Source organism: Myotis daubentonii, chromosome 9, assembly GCF_963259705.1.
Source record: "Myotis daubentonii chromosome 9, mMyoDau2.1, whole genome shotgun sequence".
NCBI classification, from domain to species: domain Eukaryota; kingdom Metazoa; phylum Chordata; class Mammalia; order Chiroptera; family Vespertilionidae; genus Myotis; species Myotis daubentonii.
Window position 1 is genome coordinate 76,208,802 of NC_081848.1, and position 20,321 is coordinate 76,229,122.

The window sequence follows — 20,321 nt, forward strand, 5'->3', positions numbered from 1 at the left end:
TGAGTTCTCCCTTCTGCTCCCCTGTCAGTGCCCCCTGCTATAAAACTGAGCCCCATCTGTCTGGAGGGAAGTACATTATTTCCCCGTGGAGAGGGGGATTTGATTATGAATACCAACTAATACTTGTTGAGTGTCCTCTGTGTCCCAGGGAGGGTGCTGGGTGCTGGAGATACAGTAGTGCTCTGTGTCAGAAAAGTCCCAGGAGGCATTTTCTGACTCCCTGCTACATACTCTCATTCACCCTTTCTTGCTTATTATTTGCAAGCCTCCCCCAGGAAAGGACTAATTAGTGCCTGAGGGATGCATGCTAAGTGATTGGGGTGGGGAGGACCCAGGAGTCAGAGGCTCCCTGGTAAGGGGAAGAGCTAGAGTGACGTCTCAGAGTCAGCACAGAGTGAGGCATATCGAAGAGCCAAGAGCCAGCATGGCCTAGCATGGCTGGAGTTCAGAGGGCGAGGGATGATCTGCATTAGGTGAAGTCCTAGACAGAGCAGGAGGGGAGATTATGGAGGACTTACAGCCCTGGTGTTGAAGCTAACTCCTCAGGGGAGGCCCACAGGTGACGTCAAGCCCCAGAAAGATAGAATCCTGTGTGTGTGTGTGTGACCTTATATTTTTCTATCCAGCCAGGGTTCAGTCAGGAAAACAAAGGCCACTCCATATATTCCAAGATGGAAGGGTTATAATACAGGAAATCATAGTTTTATAAAACGGAGGGGAAGGTGGAGCAAAAGTCAGAGAAGCAGCTGATGGGGTTCAGGACTCACTACCCTCTACATATGTCACCTGGGCCTGTTGAACACTGAAGCTGAAGGAATCATCGAAAACAGCAAAGCAGAAAGATCATCTGACCTCTCACACCTCCCCCCGCCACATGCATATCTTCCCTGAAACAGGTCAGAAATCTCCCCTGTGATGGGTGCCCTCCCTGAACAAGGAGGAGGGAAGACATTCTTACTACCAGAGATGGGGAATTTGGGGCCAAGAAATCTGTACAAACAAACCTTGTTAAACTCACCCTTATCTTCCTATTACTACCTCTGTCTTCACACATGTGCTGTTCTTTGAAGGTATAAAAGTTTCCTGCTGTGGTCACTTCTTTGAGTCTTCATTCTCTTGCGAAGACTCCCCCTTACATGCACAAACTCAATGAAATCTGCATGCCCTTCTCCTGTGAATCTGTCTCAGCCAGGGACCCTAAGTGGGTGGAGGAAACCGCCCCCCCCCCCCCCCACACACACACACAGCCTCTGATCATCTGGGCTGGCTGCCTCGGAGCAGGGGATTCGCAAAGTTCCACCCAGATGCCACAGCAGACTTGCAACTCGCTCCGAAGAAAAATGTCTTCTCTCCAGCCTTCCAAGTGAGCCTGAAACCATGCAAAATCCAGTGCCTGGCTTCTCCTCCGGGAGGCAGAGAGCGTTAAGCAAAGCATCTCACTGTACAAGAGATGGACTGTGCTTTACCAAGTCTGAGGCCCACTATTATTTTATGTACCACTGAGAAAAGGAGAAATGCTGCCCATTTCACTGACACATTGCATTCTGGGCATCAACAACTAGGCATAGCCCCATCTGAAAGATGTAAAAGTGTGTGTGTGTGTTCAGAGGGGAAGGGCCTCTTATATTGATTTTTAAAATGATTTAAGAAAAAAGTTAACCACTGGCCAGTGTGCATTCTTATCTTCCAAAAGATCATGCACCTTAGGGAAACTGAGGCAGTGCTCCCGCCTGACTCATCATCTGGACTGAGGCACCTCTTCGGGTGGGGGCGGAAGGGCTAGCCTTGCTCCTGCCCTGTGCTGACTGCCTTGACTTACCTCTCAGGCTTCCCTGAGGTGACCCTAAGGAGACCGCAGGTTCTGACAGAGACAAGACAACTAATAGCCCTTGCCTGCCTCAAGGCCACCCTTAAGGTGTTTTTTTTTAAAAAAAATGTTTTATTTGTGTGTGAAATATATGACATAAACAAACAAACAAAAAGACAAAATCACTACCTAGTCAAAAACTGGAATGTTGCCAACACCCCGCAGAACTCCTCCTTGTATCTGCTGCCAACCAAGTTCCCCTCTTTGCTCCCGAAAGGCAGCCACCAGGCGGACTGCTGTCCCCACTGATGAGTTTTGCAGACTTCGAAGTTGTGTATAAATAGAATCATACACTAGGTCCCCTTTCGGGTCTGGCTTCCCTCCCTTACATCTCTTCTGAGAGTCATCGCACTGTGTAGGGATGGTTCGTCCAGCCGCATGCTGCTTAGTATTCTGCTGTGCTGGCTTCCATCAGAACGCTGGGCATCTGGGCGACTTCCAGTTGGGGGTTATTGCGAACATGCTAGTATGAGCCTTTTGTGAAGACAGGCATGCATTTCTGTACCCAGTACACACTGAGGAGCGGACTGACAGCCCAGCCTCAAGTGTTGTGTGCAGATTAAGCTCCCATGGTTTCATCCCTCAGGAATCACTGCTCCAGAACATTTTCAGAGAAGCTTCCAGATAAGGACCTGAACCCCCGGAAACACAGGCAAAAATGGAGCAGGCACATTCTCTCCAGGCAGAAGACAGAGTCTGGTGCTGGCGAATCTGCCAGGCACCCCTGCAACTGGAGAACTTGCCTCCGAAGCGTCTTTTGGGAGGGTCGGCTCTTGCTTTGCCTTAGTCAGCTCCTGGCCACCTGGGCAGATCCCAAGCTACCGGCTTCAGAATCCTCTATGCAGGGTTGGGTTTTGCCTCCATGGCAACGCATACTTTACATACCATTTTATTTCAAACAATGGGAAATTAAACACTGGATGTGAAGCAATGTCAGGTTTCCGGTTGGAAGGTGGGGGAGGGGATAAGACTGTATATCTCCAAGTGGCAACTTGTCAGACGGAATGCCTAATGCAGTGCACTTAAGGCAAGGTGTTGATAGAAGGGCTCCGTGCTCTGTGTCATGCATAAAAAATGTCTCTCCCTGCCTGTTTCCTTCAGTCTTCCCCGCCCTGGCATCCTGATTACATCTCAGAATGTAAACTGTGTACACACACACACACACACACACACACACTCATGCACACCAAGAGTAATAATTCTTGGGATAAAGCAGAAAAAAAAAAGCCACCTATATGCAGAATGTTCGACCTTACAAGCAGGAACAGGGTAGTAGGTGCTCATTAAATATTTGGTTAATAAATGAATGAACAAATGCAGCCACGAGCTCCTCAGCAGGGAAAGGGAGCCACACGTTTCATTTTGCGCACCAGTTTCCTTATTATGACTTAATTCTGCGATTATCTTTATGCCCTAATCAAAGCACTTTGAACAATTAGGGGTTATCTCTCAGAAGTAGTATTTTAAATTAATTAGGCAATGTATTTACCAGCTTCCAGTGTGAGGCAGGTAGGGAAATGCAGTCTTGTTTATAGTGACAATGCTGCTGCCTATCTCTTCCTTTCTTTCTTTCTTTCTTTCTTTCTTTCTTTCTTTCTTTCTTTCTTTCTTTCTTTCTTTCTTTCTTAATTAATTAATTGTGACAACAACCGGTGGAACTGGCAGGACAAGAATTCAACTTCAATGGTGAGAACCAAATATTGGGTTCTGTCCCTTTTGTCTCCTTTCCTGTTGAAGCCACCACTGGCATTAGGGTTTCAGGTATATGGAAACATTCCTGGCTCGATCCACGGGAAGCCATCCTCTTCTCTCCACGCATGTGTCTTAGGAGTAGCAGGTCTCAGCTCCTCGTCCCTTGCAGAGAATATTACATTCTGGGGCAGGTTTTTGTTTTTCTAATAAACACACATAAACAAACACCTACCCACAAAGGTGTTGAATGCTGAATATTTAGAGAGTCAAGTCTGGCAGGTGGAAATGAGCCCTTGTGACAAATCTCTATTTATTGTGTTATTTCACCAGCGAAGGCTCAAATGCTAACTTGGGGAATAATTTGTGGATGGGAATGTGATCATTTTTCTAAGTCAGCCAGTGGGCTCAGTTCATTGCGCTCCCCACCTAAAAATAAATTCTCTGGCTGACTGCGAACATACCGATACTTGCTGCAAGTGAAGCAAACTTATGGGGACCATTAAAGTGCCAGGGCATTGGAAAATAACAGTGAAGGGAATGCTGATTTGCATTTATGTCATAAAGTAACTTGTCACCTTCAATTTATCACAGTAATTGGTACCAGAAGAGAATGCATGATGCTGATACTTGGTTCAAAGCCACCTTTCTTCACCCCCCAGTCCCTGCCTCTCCCTCTCCTGAAAGAGCAATGGGTGCACTTCCAAAGAGCGATGACCTTAGGCCTTTTCTATAGCACTGGAATTTGGGAAACAAGGTGCATCACTGTATTCCAAGAAATTAAATCTCACAATTACCAATGAAGTAGATGCTATTATTATCCCCACATCACAGATGAAGAAACTGACGTACAGAGAAGTGAAGTAACTTGCCCAAGGTCATATAACCAGTAAGTAAAAGAGCCAGGATTTGTGCCCCAGGACCTAGAACAGTGATGGCGAACCTTTTGAGCTCGGCCTGTCAGCATTTTGAAAAACCCCTAACTTAACTCTGGTGCCGTGTCACATAGAGAATTTTTTTGATATTTGCAACCATAGTAAAACAAAGACTTATATTTTTGATATTTATTTTACATATTTAAATGCCATTTAACAATGAAAAATCAACCAAAAAAAATGAGTTCGTGTGTCACCTCTGACACGCGTCTCATAGGTTCGCCATCACTGAACTAGAGCCATGATCTAACCACTGTGCTATATCCTGCTCGCTTAGACAGACTATAATGTACCTCCTAATATAAATATGAGGATGGGGATCAATACATCCCCAAGATCTTTAAACCTATAAGAAAAACACAGTGAGAATGACACACCGTTACCATTTTAAGCCAAGAGAGAGACCTGGCCAGGGATAAGTTATTCCAACTGGGTTTACAAAAGTAACCAGTGGTTTGTGGTTATTATCAGTGAAATTCAGTTGTGGTGCTCTCTCTTTGTTTTTGTTTTTTCTTTGATCCCCACCTGAGGATATTTTTCCTATTAATTTTTTTAAAACATACTTTTATTTATTTCAGAGAGGAAGGGAGAGGGAGAGAGAGACAGAAACATCAATGATGAGTGAGAACCATTGATTGGCTGCCTCCTGCATGCCCCCTACCCGGGACCAAGCCAGCAACCCAGCACGTGCTCTTGACCAGAATCGAACCTGGGACCGTTCAGTCTGCAGGCTGATGCTCTATCCACTGAGCCAAAGCAGCTAGGGCTCCCACTGATATTTAGAGAGAGTGGAAAGGAGGGAGGGGGGAGAGAGAAAGAGAGTGAGTGAGAAACATCAATGTGAGAGAAACACATCGATCGGTTGTCTCCCGTACACACTCAGACCAGGGCCTGGGAATGAACCTGCAATCCACGTACATGCCCTTGACCCAGAATCGAACCTGAGACCCTTTGGTGTGCAGGCCAATGCTTTACCACTGAGCCACACCGGCCAGGTCCAGGTGTGGTTCTCTCTGAATTACAGTGGAATGCTTAGAATCCTGTGATTCTATTTGTATAAGTCAACCAAAGCCAGACATAACAGATAGTCGCATCTTCATTCGGGAAATACTCCAGGTCACTTTCCATATCGTTATTATCAGAGCATCTATGTATTCTAGTTCTATGAATTATAAATTGACTTCTCCTCCTGATGAATTCTAAAGTCCCTCCAAGTGTGGGTCTCACATGTTTTGGAGAGCAGGTAAATTCAGCTTCATCTGACTGTCTGGCACATAAACATCCTGATAGAGGGGTCCTTTTTCCAGGCATTTGGGAGGTGGAGATTGTGCTGCATTTGATGAAAGGCGGATTAAGGTTCGGGCCTCCCTCTTTCGCTGCAGTGCTTGGGTAACCTAGTTTCCCTCTCTGAACCTTGATTGCCTCCCCTGTCAAGAGAAGCTGCTGATACCTTCCTGAAGATTAAGTAAGGGCAGGCGCGTGTGCACACTTGGCTGACATTTGGAGCACACTTTGCAGATAATGGCAATGCACTCCCAGGCCTTTCATTCGGCTCCTGCTTTGTAAGTACTCTGGCGGCATAGGCCGAACTGATGACATATACTGGTATATAACCTGAAACTTACCATTGTAACCATTTTTGGGTGCACAGTTCTGTGGCATTACAGTGCTATGCAACCATCACCAGCAGCCATTTCCAGAATGTGTTCATCTCCCCAAACTGAAACTCTGTCCCCATTAAACAATAACTTCCCATCTCCTCCTCCCTCTGGTCCCTGGCCATTGCCATCTTACTTTCTTTCTCTATGAATTTGACTATTCTAGTTACCCCGGATAAGTGTGAAGTCTTACAATACGCGTCTTTTTATGTCGGGCTTGTTTCACTGAACCTAATGTCTTCAAGGTGCATCCATGTTATAGCATGTGGTAGAATCTCCTTTCTTTTAAAGGCTGAATAATATTCCACTGCAGGTACATACCACATTTGGGTTATCCATTCATCTGTCAATAGACATTTGGGTTGTTTCCACCTTTTGGCTATTGTGAACAGGGGTGCACAAATCCTGCTTTCAATTCCTTTAGGTATATATCCAGAAGTGGGGAGGCTAGTCATAAGGTAATTCTATGTTTTATTTTTTAGGCTGGATATATATATAAAGGCCCAGCGTGCATTAAATCGTGCGTGAGTAGCTCGCTTCCACTTGCCTCAGCTGGCCACCCTGCCCATCACCGCTCATAGGCTCATAGCTCGCTGCCCCGCCCTCCAGTGCTCATAGCTCTCCCACCAGTAGTAGCTTAGTAGCTTGCACCCTGCCCCGCCTGCCCTGAGAGCCACTGCTCGTTTGGTTGTGACGGCATTAGGACGTGACGGCCATGGGCCTTTTATATAAGATATATTTATATACATTTGGAATATTTATATAAATATTATATAAATATAAGAGGTGTTGAGAAGCACCCTGGGAGATTCTCAGGTGTTCCTGAAGGACTTCCCTACCATCAGTTCCCAAATTACTTCAAGGACCCAGAAGGCTGCTCAGAAAAATCAAAAGCATGCTACTCCGTTGTCTAGGCTCTCCGTTGCCTGCCTCTCCTCCCCAGCTACAGGTGACAGATTGCCAGAGCAGGGGAAAGTAATCCCAAAGATATTAGTATGCAAACCAGAGCAGGGAACACTACGGTTTAACACTGTTTCTCCACTACTTGGCTATGGATATGTATCTGAATGTGACATATATCCCACCCCCACCCTGCCTCCTCCTCTCTCTGCTGGAAGAGCGAAGGCAGGCACTTTGGGGCGTGTTAACCCTTCCTGAGCCAGCATCAATGACTTCCTCAAGGCATTTGATATTTCAGCAGGCCTGCCTCTGAGCTGTAAGTTAGAGGCGAAGCTGTCAAGTCAAGTCGGTTGATGACTTCAAATTGTTCCTGTTAACTGACAGACACTGAAAAGTCTCATTATCACCAATCAAGGGAGTACCTCATCCATATCACACCAGTCAAGTCGGTCAGATTGGGCTGTGTACATAGTAAAAAAAAAAAAAAAAAAAGAGCCAACTCCAGCATCACACACGAGGAGATTCCTGCTCTCTGGTGATGCACCTCACCATCCAGCCCAGTTCCCATGGCAGAGTTGCAGAAGATTAGAAGTCACCACCTTTGGATATTGATTTTAACCTGTTGCTGATCTTAGCAAGACAAGTGAGCTTTTCAGAGAGAAGAGTGTTGACTTCGTGGGTCATGAGCAAATGGCCAGAGGTAGGGGACCATGAGTAAATGGTTGGGAGGGAGCCCTCTGAGCAGTGGAATTACAGTTGTTCCTTCATTGGACACTTAGCAGAGTCTCCTTCCTAAGTCACCCAGCCAGGGTTTCCTAGGAAAATCACTTCTAGCTGCATTATCTGGGGGTCTGCTTAGCGAGAGGACTCACTGATGTGGTGTGACTATCATGGGCTTTGGCATCAGAGGACTGGGATTTGTTTGCCTCAGGACTAATTATGTCACATGAGCAAGTACTTAACCTCTATGTGCCTGTTTCTACAGCAATAAAATGAAGATAATTTTTTAAAAAAAATCTACCTTGCTTTGGCAACTTATTAGCTATATGGGCTTCAATGGATCAACTTTTAATAAGCCTTAGTTTCCTTATCTGCAAAAATGGGAAGAATAACTCTTACCTCTAAAGCAGCGGTTCTCAACCTGTGGGTCGCGACCCCTTTGGCGGTCGAACGACCCTTCCACAGGGGTCGCCTAAGACCATCCTGCATATCAGATATTTACATTATGATTCATAACAGTAGCAACATGACAGTTATGAAGTAGCAACGAAAATAATTTTATGGTTGGGTCACAACATGAGGAACTGTATTTAAAGGGCCAGCAGGTTGAGAACCATTGCTCTAAAGGATTATGGACACGAGATAAAATGTAGGCCAAGTAAATGGTTTGGAGTAGGTACTCAATCATTGTTAAATTTATTATTTCAAGCTACCTTTCATCCTTTTGGTGGTAGATGGGACATAAATAATCAGAATATGCATACAAAAAATGAAACTCAGACTCAAAAACTTAAAAATCTGTGTTGAATTTATCTGTGGGCGCTGCCCCTGCCATTTCTGCTGGGCTGCTGGAGTCTGATGCCACCTCCCACACTCTAGGGCAGTGATGGCGAACCTTTTGAGCTCGGCAGGTCAGCATTTTGAAAAACCCTAACTTAACTCTGGTGCCGTGTCACATATAGAAATTTTTTGATATTTGCAACCATAGTAAAACAAAGACTTATATTTTTGATATTTATTTTATATATTTAAATGCCATTTAACAAAGAAAAATCCACCAAAAAAAATGAGTTTGCATGTCACCTCTGACACGCGTGTCATAGGTTCGCCATCACTGCTCTAGGGGGAAGAAGAAGTCTTTTACGATCTGATTCTCTCTGTCAGCACAAAAAGCTGCCTCTACAGTCAATGATCAGGGATGAAATCATGGCACCTCAACTTCCAAGCCTTAGATTTTGAACAGTGTTTTATTTTCTTTGTATCTGAGTTTCCTGATCTGTAAAATAGGGATAATAATTGTCCCTGCCTCAGACATCACAATTCAATTAAATAAGATGATACATGCAAAGACCCTAAAATGGTGCCCCACCAAAGGTAAAGTGTTTAATAAATTAGTCATTATTATAACCCAGAAGCTCTCTTGGGTAGTTGCTATAGTTAGAAGGGTAGAAGTGGAGCTGGCTCACACTGGCTTAGGATAGCTGATGGTGCATATCTCTTCCAGACCTCTGTATTCGGTGACCACACATTGGTAGCTTGAAATTGGGAGTATTTACACCACGGACATTGGCAAACATTACAAATCATCTCTTCTCCCCTTTTCCTACCCAAAACCAATTAACGAACATTTACCAACACACTGCTGGGTGCAGGGAACCCAGGATGCCACTAGGCCTGCCTTTTCACAGTCCAAGGGCCAGGTGAAAACAGGGGTGCCAGCCGGGTCGAAGGCCACTATCCAATCAAGCTGATGGGAGGAGGCAGGCAGTCTTCCTCCCCTGACTCTACAGTCTTCACCCCATCTACCCCTGTGACAAAGCATTAGGTGAAATATCTGTTGTCAGAGACAATCTTTCCAGACAGCATTTCTACCGCTCCTACTTTTTTATTGTTTTCTTGAGACAGAAATATTTAATTGTAAGTAACAGCCCACAACAAACTGGAAAACCTAAGCAAAAGTGGAATTTAATGGTAGAAAATGGTACACTCACTTGACAGGAAGTTTGAAGTAGGTGGTTTGGAGCAGAAAGGTCCCAGGCAGCTGCAGAAAGTTCTGGTAGCAGGAACCACTAGACTGTCTCACCAGCTGGAACAAATTGGCTTCAATTTTTTAAATTTGTTTCTTGCTTAAGATGTGAAGTCTTAGGAGGGAGAAATCAGTTGACCAGGGTGAGATCACATGCCCACTTTTTGGCTGTATGGGGGCGTTTAGATTTAAGACCCAACGAAATTACTGCGTAATTTCCCCAAGTGAGCTATGTGTTCTTGAAGAAATGGAACAACCATGATAAATGTTCACTCTGCCTTCTTAGTCCTCCTGGTGGGAAATATTTTGTGTACCCTTTCTGCAAAGGGGGTGGCAATGCCAACTGAACTTTATGTGCACGGACTTTCACAGCATGTGGAGGCAGCGTAGATCAGTGGAAAAAACCCAAGGCCCACCAGACTGCAGAAACGAATCCCTTCAAAGGAAGAGAGCCTTGCCTTTAGCCTGAATAATCCCAAAGTTTATGGAGTTCACGAGAGTGCACTTCACAGAGTGATCGCTGTGTGGCATCCTCCGGGGAAAGTCTTAAGAACTTCATCCGCCCTCTTCACCTCCAATTTCTCCTGTTGCTGCCCAGGGCGATTAAAGCAATGGTGACTTTGATGACAGCTTCACAGAATCCCCAGGCATCTGTTATCCTGGGATGGTATCCTAGGTCAATTTGTTTCCTCCCAGGCCTCCGCACATTTCTACGGGCACCAACTAAGCATTTTGGGAAAGTCTTTTGTAAACCTGTCAAAAGTACTGCTGGGCCCTGATGTGCCTTTTCTAGTTTGAATTTCTTTCCCCCTCTGTTCCTCATTGTGATCGATTTAGAAAGGTGGCTTTATCTTCTTTAGCTCATTTTTTAAAACGGCTCTGTAGATGATGGCCTCGTTTCTTTGACACTGTGTGGACGATCTCCCTTTATCAGCAGGCCACTGTGGCTTTACTTTTGAGAAATATGCTAAGAGATTGGTTCAGGAAAGATCAATAATGAACCGCCAAAGACATAGGGAACCTGCTTTTGATAGAATGGGTCATGGGAAGGCAGTCAACAAGGAAGCTTCTCTTGAACTATTGTATTATGTGACAATACACAGACTACACTGGATGTCTTCAAGTGGGATTATTAAATTCAGCATATGTTATTTAACAGCCACCTTGGTTTTGGGTGGAAAGGGGTAGGAAAGAAGTTGCTTATCTGTCTGTGACTTCACATCTTTATTTCGTGCTAACATTTCCTGTTTCCTTAATATGTGCTAGGCATTTTTCTAAGTGCTTTACATGTTAACTCATAAAAGGTAGGTCTTATTATTATCCCTACTAGAGACACAGTGCATGAAATTTGTGCAGGGGAGTGGGGGGGCCCTCAGCCCAGCCTGCACCCTCCCCAATCTGGGATCCCTTGGAGGATGTCTGACTGCTGGTTTAAACTGGCAGTCGGACATCCCTCTCACAATCCTGGACCACTGGCTCCTAATTGCTCACATGCCTGCCTGCCTGGTTGCCCCTAACTGCAACGCCCCCCTGCCGGCCTAATCGCCCCTCACTGCCTCTGTGTGCCAGCCTGATCGCCCCTAACTGCCCCCTCCCTGCTGGCCTGGTCGCTCCTAACTGTCCCCCCTGCCGGCCTGGTCACCCCCCAACTGCCCCCCCCCTTTGACCTAGTCATCCCTCACTGGCCCCCTTGCCAGCTTAATTGCCCCCAACTGCCCCCCCTGCCGGCCTTGGTTGCCCCACGCAGCCTGCTTGTTCAGTCATTTGGTCGTTCCTCACTAACCCCCCTACCAGACTGGTCGCCCCATGCAACTTGCTGTTCAGTCATTTGGTCGTCCCTCACTAACCCCCCTGCTAGCCTGGTTTTAGGCAGCCATCTTGTGAGGGTGTGAGGGTTAATTTGCATATTACTTCTTTATTATATAGGATTTTCCGATGAGAAAACTGAAGGTTAGGGAGCTTACCTGCTGCCCTGGGTCACAGAGCCAAAAAATGGAGGCACTGAGGTTGGAACCCAGAGAACCTTGACCTAGGATAGAATCCAGGCCTTTAGCACTATGCCATAGTGCAGCGGTTCTCAACCTGTGGGTCACAACCCCTTTGGCGGTCGAACGACCCTTCCACAGGGGTCGCCTAAGACCATCCTGCATATCAGATATTTACATGACGATTCATAACAGTAGCCACATTACAGTTATGAAGTAGCAACGAAAATAATTTTATGGTTGGGTCACAACATGAGGAACTGTATTTAAAGGGCCAGAAGGTTGAGAGCCACTGCCATAGTGTCTTCCTAAGAAGCAGGGGAGTTGCTCAGGAGAAGGGCGGGGGTACTTGGGAAAATTGGAGAGGCCCTGTGAGGACGCAAGGCAATAGGCCTTTATCAAGCCAGCTGGAAGTATTCCAAATAGTCTAATAACCAATATAACTGTGCTGATATAGACTGCACATAACCTAGGCCATGAGTAATCGCTTGAAAATAACCCAACAGGGACTTCACATGGAGCACCAACATCTAAGTTACTAAATGTAGAAGCATTACAATAATCTGTGTGGTATGAGTCATGCACCCAGGATCACAGCCTCCAAGATACATACTTTATGTGGTGTTGGGTCAGAAATGCTATATTAAAAGGAGAATTTGGATAGGTCTCAACCAAACGCAGATGGAGAAGAAGGGAGCCACGCAGCAACATTTTGATTTTTAGGTTTTGGTTTTTTGGGGGGTTTTTTTTGTACATCTTTGATTAGCAACGTTTTTGGGACATCTTTTATTAGCTGGATGTCTTGAGAAGTCAAAGATGCTTAACCTCTTCCTTCATTAGCATTTTTGATGTTGCTAATAGGTCACTAGAGAGGGATTCACTACATGATGAAGCCGAATGTGCTGCCCCCGGAAAGGCAAGGCTGGGATTCACTTGTAATGGCAGAGGCTTTGTTTTCTTCACGAAGTTGGCGGAGTCTGGTCATCAGAGTTAAGGGGTGATGGCCGAACTTGGCATATCTGGGAGCTGCTGTGAGGGCAGGAAGCTGATGCAGAGGGAAAGTTAATTTTCCCTGAATTGACTTGACCTTTCTTTAACCCTAAATGTAACCTGCAGAATCACCAGCTCTTTTGCCTGCAATGTGGCATCACTTTTGCTGGCTATGACGATGGTTGAAGGTCAGTCTGAGTGTTACATGTTCCAGAGGCAAATGCTGCCCCTCAGCCACTCTACCACATGGGATTCTTTTAAACAATCCCTCCCCATTCCGCTTTTCTCTCTTTTCCAATATTTTCTTTTCTTCTTTCCTTTTCATCGTTTTCCTGGTTTATATCTCCAACTTGCTGGTGGCAAACAGAACAGAATTTGTTCTTGACTCCTGGCTCACTGGTTTCATGAATTATTTCAGGTAAAACCCTATTAGAGTAAATGTCTCCACTGTGGTGAAATCTCTCTGAATAGGGCATCTAGCCCTCAAGTAAGGGCCGGCTCATTGCAAGCAGGATTCGGTAGCAGGTGTAGAAAGGGCTCAGGTGGACTTTGCTTCTAGCAATAAGGCAAACGACCTAAAAAGCCTTCCCTCTATAAAGCACCTCTAAATGTTTTATACAATATACCAAACATCTTTTTAAATGCAGAGCTGAGCTCAGAAAAATGCAAGGAACATCCCCATGGGTCCAAAGCAAAAAGAGAATCAAAATCAGAGTGATAGGTGTGAACTGAAACTAGGGCTGCCCTGAGTGTGTGTGTGTGTGTGTGTGTGTGTATGTGTGTGTGTGTGTGTGTGTGTGTGTGTGTGTGTGTGTGTGTGAGAGAGAGAGAGAGAAAGAGAGAGAGAGAGAGAGAGAGAGAGAGAGAGAGAGAGAGAGAGAGAAGAGAGATCTTTGTATTCAGATGATTTGGGAGGAAAGTTAGACCTTTTCAAGCCAAAAGTGCTGCCCCTGGAAATAAAAGTAGGACCTTCAAAGGAAACCTCCATCTTTCCAGCAAAGGGAGATGTGAGAGGAAATTGTTTGACTTAGCCTGAACTCTGATTGGGGAAAAAAAATCCCTGAGAAGATTCCTGTCGTCATATATGGTTAGCATTTAAATTGACACTACCTGCTAAGACTTCAACTTCCTGGAAAAAGAATTAATATAAAAATGAACCAGTTTTGCCCTAGCCGGTTTGGCTCAGTGGATAGAGTGTCGGCCTGCGAACTGAAAGGTCCCAGGTTTGATTCCGGCCAAGGGCACATGCCTGGGCTGTGGGCTCGTTCCCCAGTAGGGGACTTGCAGGAGGCAGCCGATCCATGATTCTCTCTCATCATGGATATTTTTATCTCTCGCTCCCTCTTCCTTCCTCTCTGAAATCAATAAAAAAAATATTTTTAAAAATGAACCAGTTTTGGGGTTAACCCAGGGGGGCGGTGGTCGCTTGACACAAGGAAATGAAAACATCTTAGGAAGGATAAATCTTCAACCCAAACAAAATGGGAACCTCACAGATACCTGGATGAATGAGTTTATAATCCAAAATTAGAAAATGCAGAACTCCTGTATTCAGGTTACCAGAATTAGGAAAACAAAATAAGACAAGACACTAAGATGACTCTGAATTTCAGATAAGCAACAAATAACTTGTAATATAAGCATATCCCAAATATTGCATATAACTTATTTTAAAAAACTGTTCATCATTTATCTAAAATTTAAAGCTCAGTGGGTGTCCTGTGTTTTACTGGGCAACCCTATATATGTGAAAGTCAGGAAACACCCACCAGCAGGACTAGACTACCCAGAACCTCCGTTACTAAAGTAAGCAGGTGTACACTTTTAAATAATTGAATATATCTTAAAAACATAAGAGAAGAAGAAAATATTTTAAAATGACTGGGAAGTTTGAAGAAGAACCAAATGTGACTTTGCAAGACAGTTTGGCATTTTCTTGCAAAATTAAGCATCCTCTTCCCATACAACTCAGTGATTGCACTCGTTGGTACTTATCCAAGGGAGATGAAAACTTACGTCCACACAAAAACCTGCACACAAATGTTTACAGCAGCTTTATTTATAATTGCCCAAACATGGAAGCCACCAAGCTGTTCTTCAGTAGGTGAGTGAATAAGCTGTAGTACACTCAGACAATGAAATATAATTCAGCAATAAAAAGAAATGAGCTGTCAAGCCATGAAAAAACACGGAAGAACCTTAAGGTCACATTGCTAAGTGAAAGAAGCCAATCTTAAAGGCTACATATTATATGATTTCAACTATATAATGTTCTAGGAAGGGCAAAACTATGGAGATAGTAAGATGATCAGTGGGTGCCAGGGATAAGGGGGAGGGAGGGGATGAATAGGGGGCACACAGCGGTGTTTCAGGACAGGGAAACTATCCTGTATGACACTATAGTGTATTTTGCTATACATTTTCCCAAATCGACTGAATGTCCAACACCAAGAATGAATCTTTATGTAAATATGGACTTTGAGTGACAATGATTTGTGTATGTGGGTTACTAGATTGTAAGAAAGGAACCACTCTGGTGGGAATGTTGGTAATGGGGATACTATGCATGTGTTGGAGCAGGGAGAATATGGGAAATTTCTGTACCTTCTGCTCTATTTTGCTATGATCCTAAAATGTTCCATCTTCCTTATTAGACTCTAAGCTTCATGAAGGCAGGCACCTTACATATCTTGCTCACCACCGAATCCACAGAGCCTAGCTCACGGCTCCTGGGACTTTTTTGGGGGAGGCACTTAGAGAGTATTGAATCTTCAGGTAGAGAAAAGAAACTGGAAGTTAGGGCTGAGATTCATCTGCAGGCTTGCTGTACATAAAATCATGGCCTTCGTCCAGAGGTGAAAGGGATTCTAGAGAATATCTAGTCTTCCCATTGCTTTTGCAGATGAGGAAAATGAAGAGTTCATCAATTGGTCTGAAAATCCGTGGCTATGAAATGGTGGATGTCAGACTCAAATCCATTTCTGCCAGTTCCCAAATGATACTGCTCACGGTCTGCCATGTTGCCCTCAGGACCAAGGTCATGGCTGGGCAAGTGAAAAAATCCAGGCACAAAAGGACAAATATTGCAAGGTTCCAGTTATAGGAAATATGTAGAACAGGCAAATTAGTACAGACAGAAAGTAGATGAAAAGTTACCAGAGGCTGGGGGGAAGGGAGGAATGTGGAGTTATTGCTTAATGATGACAATTTTTGGGGTGATGAAAAAGTTTTAGAAATAGTGGCATGGTTGCACAATGTTCATAGTAGAATATCACTGAATTGTACACTTAAAAATGATTAAAATGCCAAATTTTATGATGTGTTTTATCACAATTTAAAAAGAGAGAAAAAGATCATGTATGCGGTCATTCCTACTCGCCTTGCTTCTCCAGGCCATTTGTAGGATGAAGACAAAGACTTTTTTAAAAAATATATTTTTATTGATTTCAGAGAGGAAGGGAGAGGGGGAGAGAGATAGAAACATCAATGATGAGAGAGAATCATTGCTCAGCTGCCTCCTGCATGCTCCACATGGGGGATGGAGCCCGCCAGGAATTGAACCCTGACCTCTTGGTTTATAAGTCAATGCTCATCCACTGAATCACGCCAGCCAGGAGGGGACAAAGACTTTTAAAAGCATTAAAAAATATACTTTGAGGGGAAGGTATAAACAAGCAGAGACAAATGCATGATGCAGGACCATCAAATTTAAAGTGACACTTCTCTATTATTATCCCGCAATTTCTCAGCAAAGTGAAACCTGTGAGCTGATCCTGGGAAAATGCCAGTTCTATACACAAGCTATTTAATTTTTCTGGATAGGGTGTAAAATAACTGTTAAAGCTATAAAAGATACCATATGGCGCCAAAGGAAGGGGGAAAAAGAGGTTTTTTTCTGTTGTTGTTACTTGATGAATAGTTATTTCTCTATTCTCTTAAAAAAAAAAAATAAAGGTACCATTTAAGAGAAAAATTTCAAAAGTGTCAAGAAGACATATCCAAAATGGAAAGAAAGTTGAAAAGATAAATAAAACGAGCATTCCTTTAACTATATTTGGCGGAGTCCTGCAGAGAAAAAAATTCCAGCGAGGCAGCATTGAGACATAGTTTATTAATGTAGTTTCTCCCACAGCAGGACACAGAGAAATTGGTAAAACAATCACATAAAGAAATTATGACTCTTCCATCTGATCTTTATGACTGCACAGAAAAGGAACTGTCCTCTTGAGTTGTCCTTGGGCCACGTTGAGGCAGAGATTCAAAGAATTGTTTCTCCTCCCAAGCCCCACAATAGCACTACTTGCTCATACATTCAGAACAGACTGAAAGCTATGGCTGGTGTTTTGCACACTGTAGTAGACCGAGCCGCACTTATGAATTAAAATCAGTTTAGAGCAGGGGTCCTCAAACTACGGCCCGTGGGTCACATGCAAATACAAATATTGTATTTGTTCCCGTTTTGTTTTTTACTTCAAAATAAGATATGTGCAGTGTGCATAGGAATTTGTTCATAGTTTTTTTTTAAACTATAGTCCTGCCCTCCAACGGTCTGAGGGACAGTGAACTGGCCCCTGTTTAAAAGGTTTGAGGACCCCTGGTTTAGAGGGTCACACCTGGCAATGGGAAGTAGAAGAAGAGAAGAGAATGAAAATGGAATTGAATATTGAAAGTGTGTTGCATATGCTGCTGTGGGAAACTTTGATTTCAGTCCTTTGAGTGTGTGTGTGTGTGTGTGTGTGTGTGTGTGTGTGTGTGTGTGTGCGCGCGTTCTTATGTCTGTGACTTATTGTGAGTTCTGGTAGAAAAATCAACCAAATAAACAAAAAAGTGGAAAGTTACCAATCAAATCAAACACCTCCCATTCCAGGTAAGACACCTGGAGTCAGAGAGGGGCAATGACTTTCCCAAGTCACACATGAGTCAGAAGTGGCCCAGGTCTCTTGACCCCCAACATCCTCTAATGATCAGCGTATGCTTGCAGTTGGGTATCAACTGTGCCCGTGGTTTCCAGACCACCTTGGTAGCTTACTTTCTATTCCCTTCTGGAGCAAGCCAAGCAGACTTCCTTCTCTCCTCTTCTGCCCCTTCAGACCTTATACCATATGGGATTAGAGGTCCTGTGGGATGGGACAGATGTGTGGGGAGACAAATAATGAGTGCCCAGGCTGGGATCATCCCGGACTATTGGGTAGCTCAGAAAATGCAAATTCTACAACTGATGAGATACGTGGGAAGCTGATGAGATACATGAGAAACAGAATCACAGCCTCCCTGTGAAAAAGAAGGGGTGCACGTGACGACGCATATTGAGGGCATTCTCAGGAAGGAGACAACCAGCTGACAACTGTGGGCTTTAGGTAATTCCTGCCAGACTCAGGCACTCTGGCTGGTCTTCCTGGGCCAAAATCGAAGCATGCAGAAAGTCGTCTGTGACTGCAGAGATATGGCAGGATTATGAAAGAGGGTCCTGCCTGGGGCTCCAAGTGCCTCTGGTTTTGACTTAGAGGAGAAAAGTATCTACCCCACCAATAAACAAACACTTACAGTGCATAGGCTATGTGCCAGGCACTGTTCTGAGGATATCACAAATATTTACTCATTTAATCCACATAATCAACCCCTCAGGCTTGAGAGCTCTGCTAGCCACCGTCATGGGCAGAATGTTGAGAAGTGTTGAGATGTGCTAGAATAATTTGTTTTGCTTCCTGATTCAGGAGGGCAAGTATCTTAATAGAGTTTAGAACTATGGCACTGACAATGCGAATTAATCAACAGTCAAATCCACAGAGAAAAGGTCGACTGCCTACTTTCTCTTGGCAGAAGGAATTGGGAGGATTGTTCTTCTTGCAAAGAGTCATCACCTTTTGATGCTTTCCAGAAGTGGCGATGAATTTGCAAGGAGCTATCTACTTTTAATAAAATCTCCTCATATAGTTGTGGTATAACTCCTTTCTGCAGAGTCTGCTTAGATCCTGAAACAACCCACTCAAGCCCATGTCGAGGCCAAACCTGTGCCCTTGCCCATATGATCCAGGGTTTTCCATAGTGTTAGACGAGGGTCCTCAATGTGTTGAATTAATTTATTGCCACACTTCAAAAACTGAACCTGACTTTGAAAACTGCTAGATTTGGTTTTGATGATGAGAATTATTTGTAAAAGTTTACTGAAGTGTAAGAAGGGCAAGTTTTGTTAAAGATGAATAGGAAGTGAGTTTTTTAAAAAAATACTTACGAGGTGCCCTTATGTTTTATATGTTAGCATTTAAATCCCAGCATACTCTGATCGAATCTCCATTTCATAGGCAAGGAAACTAAGTTAAATGACTTGCTGAAAGAAAATAGGTGAGGGACAGAATTCAGAATATAGTCTCTGCAGAACCCATTACTCTTTCCACATCATGCTGCAGTCTGGAAGCTTTTTTCCCCTTCACCTGCAAAATGATTTGGCCCTAACAGCATTCACTGACCATGGCAAAACTTTAATTGATCTTTCTGTCCCACAGCCTACCGATTATCCACGAAGAATAAGCAAGTTAAAACCTGTTCTCTGTCATTAAGTCTTGGTTCCCTTAACAACTCCACCATGTAATTAAACTTATTCTCGGCCAGGCAAATACGGTTCACTAAAGAATCTAAGAAGTCATTTAAATTATGCTTGGTTTCTTGTTCTGGGTTACCCATGGTCAAGTCTGGGCTTGGAGCTGAAGTTTAGGAGGAATGTGGAGAATGCTGTTGGCCCAGAACTCGCCAGTGTAGAAATGAGATGGGAGTCAGGGTGTATTTCATGCACAATCTGTGAAACTTTGAACTTATCTCTGGTCATGGTTTTCCTTGACGACCACAACGGGTAAAAATGCAGGTTGCTGAATAGTTATCCTTTCCTCAGAGCAGCCTCCCTTGACTTAGGCAGCAAATCTCATAGAGTTATTCATTGGTTATCAGAAATGGAAAATGTTTCTTTTTGAAAGGTAATTATCGGAGGTCTCTCTCTAACACTGTATTGAAAAAAGAAGTATTTGTCATTACCAGTACATTGTGGCTATATTATGAAAGAAATTGGCTATCACTACAAAGTTTATGGATTCTATTTTTTTTTTCAGTTGAGATAAGATTTGGCTCAGCATAAGGCACGGAAACATAAGGGTGGCATTAAATTGTAGTTAAGGTACACGCTGTGTTGCCATGCAGAGCCAGAAGGGAACCCACAGAGATTTAATATCTTCGGGAGTCTATAAAACTCCAGGTTTATAAATACTAGTCAAAGAAGACATTTTAAAGTAAACAAAAGTTTACTTTGGAGTTAAAGGTCATTGCATACAACAAAAGATAACAGGCAAGATCACTTGGACCCAGACATCAGATAAAATGCCAAGATAAAACACCAATGGCTTGTAAAACAAAAAGCCACTTTCCCCTCCTCCATGGGTCAAAAGAAGTTTAAGACAATCCAAAAATATCTTCTAAATTTAAAGTCCCCAAGAAGCAGGGGCCAAGTGTCAAATACAAAGCACTGCACACTTTTTCCCGGGCTCCCAATGGCTGCTCCGAGGG